Source organism: Leopardus geoffroyi, chromosome C2 (genome assembly GCF_018350155.1).
Source record: "Leopardus geoffroyi isolate Oge1 chromosome C2, O.geoffroyi_Oge1_pat1.0, whole genome shotgun sequence".
NCBI lineage: Eukaryota > Metazoa > Chordata > Mammalia > Carnivora > Felidae > Leopardus > Leopardus geoffroyi.
Genome location: NC_059333.1, coordinates 97481620 through 97485976, shown reverse-complemented (window position 1 = coordinate 97485976; position 4357 = coordinate 97481620). Strand labels below are relative to the sequence as shown.

General features: G+C 34.4%; 1 pseudogene; it reads left to right on the top strand.

The window, feature by feature from the left end:
* The first annotated feature begins 287 nt into the window (after positions 1–287).
* On the top strand, positions 288–613 carry LOC123610367 (annotated as a pseudogene).
* Positions 614–4357: the final 3744 nt, after the last annotated feature.

Genomic DNA, 4357 nt, shown 5'->3' with positions numbered 1-4357 from the left:
TGAGGAAGCTCAAAATAGCTCTAATGAAAGGCCATCTGGAGAAGAGAGAGAGGTGCCTGACCAGCTCCCCGCAGCTCCAGCCCCTCTTTGCTTTTCTGGCTCCATTCACACTGACTGTAGCTCATAAGAGATTTGGAGCCAGTACTTCCTAGCCATGGCTATCCCAAATTCCACTGGAACTGTGAGACAACACAATAATTACTTTTAAGCTACCAAATTTTGAACTGATTTGATACATAGCAACACTATTGGGAACAGTCACACAGCTAATAAGTTGTGAGCCCTTTATGCATCTTGGAACCATAGCCCAGTTTGTCCGTAACCTCACAGGGAAGGCCCAGCGCTGGTAAATGCTGATATAACTTACTCGGAGCCCTGATTGGCCACATTTTGGCCCAATGCCAAGGTTGAGCTCATTCCTCCAACCCCTGCTAAGACCCCTAAAACTATTCAGAGTGTGAAATAAATAGTTGAGAGTGTTCAAAATCATAGCTTCAAACAGCTCATAGTTAAGGAAGCTCTGTTGAATGGTTTGGCGGCTACTGAGGTATGGATGTGATTTTATGTTGGCAAGATCATAGACAAGCATGGCATCATTGGCTATAATGTTTGAAAATCAGTCTTTAACATTTGGTTTATTACTTGAGTGTTCTTGGACCATGTGTGATCAGACTGGCATTTGAAACAATAAGATAAGGAATATAATAAACATGGCATCATTGCCCATGATGTTTGAAGAGCAGTCTTTAACATGTGTTTATATTTGGCTTATTATTTGAGTTTTCTTGGACCATGTGTGATCATACTGGTATTTGAATACAATAATAATAATTATTATTATTATAGAATTACAAAATAATAATATAACCATGCATTATTATATAATTATTATTATATAATTATATATAACAATAATTATAATAATAATTATTATTATAAGTAGTAGTAGTGAGCCAGAATTTGAACCCATTCTGACTTCAGAGCCACTTTTGCTCTATGCCATAAAATAAAGCTTGAGAAGATATATGGATATTTTAAGTAAGTGCTTTAAGTAAAACCTCCATGTTGTGTGATGTGTTGGAAATCTCGCCTTCAAATCAGTATTCTGAGGGTTAGGAAATGTTTTTGCATAATGAGTTTTTTCTTTTATGGTTGAAAATCAAATGAGGGAAGAATAAGAGAATGTTTGATGGGGTCATAAGCACATCAACTATCATATTTGTAAAAGGTGACTGTTCAGTGATTGGGTAGATATATGTTGCATCATCTGAGTAATGACTTCCAACCATGTTAAAATGACATGGCAGTTTAGATGGGGAGGTGGAGGGTGATTTAGATGAATATTTTAATGAGGCAATAATTTCTTAGTAGGCAGCTTAGAGTGGAGAAGACTGAAACTACTTTGGAGCCAGAAAGCTTATGTTTCAGTGAGCATGAGTTTCAACCTTGTCTTTAGTTAATTTATAACAACTTGTTGAATTATATCTCCCATACTAGCCAGTAAGCTTATTTAGCATGGGAATGAAAGTTTATTTTGAAAAATAATAATAATGGGTTTGATCTCTGGATCCTTTGGCCCCAGCATAAAGAAGACATTCAATAAACATTTACCAAGTAAGTGAATGACTGTATAATACAGTATTGTTAACTATCATTCACCATGCTGTGCATTGGATCTCTAGAACTGACTTGTCTTATAGAACTGAAACTGTGCTCTTTGACCAACATCTCATTTTGTATCCCCTTCTCTTCCTGGCAACCAACCACTATTCTACTCTCTGCTTCAGTGAATTTGATTATTTTAGATTCCATGTTAAAAATGAGATCATACAGTATTTGTCTTTTTGTGTCTGGCTTATTTCACTTAACATAATGTCCTCCAGTTTCATCCATGTTGTTGCAAATGGCAGGATTTCCTTTTTTGGTTTTAAGGCTGAATAATATCCCATTGTGTATATATACTACATTTTCTTTGCCCATCTGTCCATTGGTGAACATTTAAGCTATTTCCATGTCTTGGATGTTGTCACTAATGCTGTAATGAACATGGGAATATAGATACCTCTTTGAGACTCAGATTTCATTTCCCTTGGATATATACCCAGAAGTAGAATTATTAGAATTATATGTTATTTCTATTATTAATTTTTTGAAGAACTCCATACCATATTTTCATAATGGCTATACTAATTTACATTTCCCCCGATAGTGGTTCCCTTTTCTCCACATCCACTTCAACACTTGTTATCTTTTGTCTTTTTTATAATTGTGATTCTAATAAGTATGAATGATATCTCATTGTGGTTTTGATTTGCATTTTTCCTGATAATCAGTGATATTGAGAACACTTTCACATACCTATTGGCCATTGTATGTCTTCTTTTGAAAAATGTCTATTTAGGTCCTTTGCCCATTTTAAAAATTGAGTTATTTCATTTATTTGCTATTGAGTTGTATGAGTTTTTTTATATATTAAATCTAAATATACTCACCACACACACACACACACACACAATAGTGATAATGTAGAAGTGATGGGTAATGTATTTACCTTGATTGTGGTATATATACACATTGTGTATAAATATTTATATATATATGGTATATATATATATATATAAATATGTGGTATATTTACCTTGATTGTGATATATATACAATGTATATATATCAAAACATCAAGTTGTATGCCTTAAATGCATATAATTTTCACAGACAAATCTATCTCAATAAAGTTACTTAAAGAAGCAATAACTATAGTTTATTAGAACTTCGCCTTTCTGATTTCTAAAATGTAGATCAGTAGTTGAATTTGCAATCTAGAAATTATCTGTACTTGTCATACCTTATACTGGGAAATTTTCTAGGACCGGAGTATTTTCTAGGTCATGGAGTGGCCTGCACTTTACAAATAAATAAATAGCTACATTTAAAATTTGTCTTCTTGGGGTGCCTGAGCTTTGGGGCTCAGTCAGTTAAGCATCCAACGTTGGCTCAGGTCATGATCTCAGTTTGTGAGCTCAAGCCCTGCATCGATCGGGCTCTCTGCCGTCAGCACAGAGCCTGCTTTGGATCATCCATCCCCCTCTCTCTCTGTTCCTTCCCCACTTGTGCACATGCATGAGTGTGTGCTGTCTCTCTAAAAAATAAATAAACATAAAAAAATTTAAAATTTGTCTTCTTCGATCGACGTTATGTGTAAAACGAACACTATTAGAACTAATGTGACATTGGTTCCTACCATTGTTCTGTAATGATGCACAAATGGAGGGCTAGAGAATCCAGCTACAAGATAGATTTAGGATATCTCATTTTACTTCAGGATACAGAGGCTCATGTGATTTCTTAATACTCTTCTGGGATAGAAGTTTCTCAACCACAGCTACCTCAATCCAGATAGTTCAATTCTGCCGTTATTAATAATAAGACTTACTCTACCTCCCTGATTTATGAAGTTCACATGTAACTCCGAATGTGAAAATATGATGCAAGCAGGCAAATGCTAATTATGTGAAATAATATATAATTGGTAATTATAATTATTAATCATGACTAATTTGTGCTATTGATAACTTAAAGGAAACCTAGAACAGAAGAGCCAATCAATTTTTATCAGTTATGATGTAGACTTGTTTGTGACTTTTTGCCTTTATGAATAAAGGCTGATAATTCAGTAAGACTGTATTCTACAAACTTGCAAACTTCCATCATATTACATAGTGGAGCTATTTTTTGCAGCTACTTGGTAAGAATAATATATAAATTGTGGACCTCTGACTCTTGGTTTCAGCTCAGGTCATGATCTCACGGGTTCATGGGTTCAAGCCCCTCATTGGGCTCCACGCTGCTGGTGAGGATCCTGTTTGGGATTCCCTCACCCTCTTTCTTTGTCCCTCCCCTGCTTGCACACTCTCTCTCTCAAAGTAAATAAATAAACTTTAAAAAGAATAGTATATAAATTGCATAGAAAATTTGAAATAAAGCAATTGCACTTAGAAAGTCACCGTGTTATAAATTGGAAAACAGAAAAAAAGAAGCAAAAGAGAACAAATTTCATTTGTAACTAACATTTGAGAAATATTGATAATAGTAATAATAACACTACATGACTAAATAGGTCCATGCATTTAACTTGTAATAATGTAATCTTCACAGCAAACCAATGAGGCAGGTCTTTAGCTATTACCCTCTTTTTAAAGATGAGGAAACTGAAGGATAGAGAGCAAGCAAACACCATAGTCTTTTTAAAATTTTATTTAAATCTAAGTTACTTAACATATATAGTGTAATAATGGTTTCAGGAATAGAATTTAGTGATTCATCACTTACATATAACACCCGGTGCTCATCACAAAAA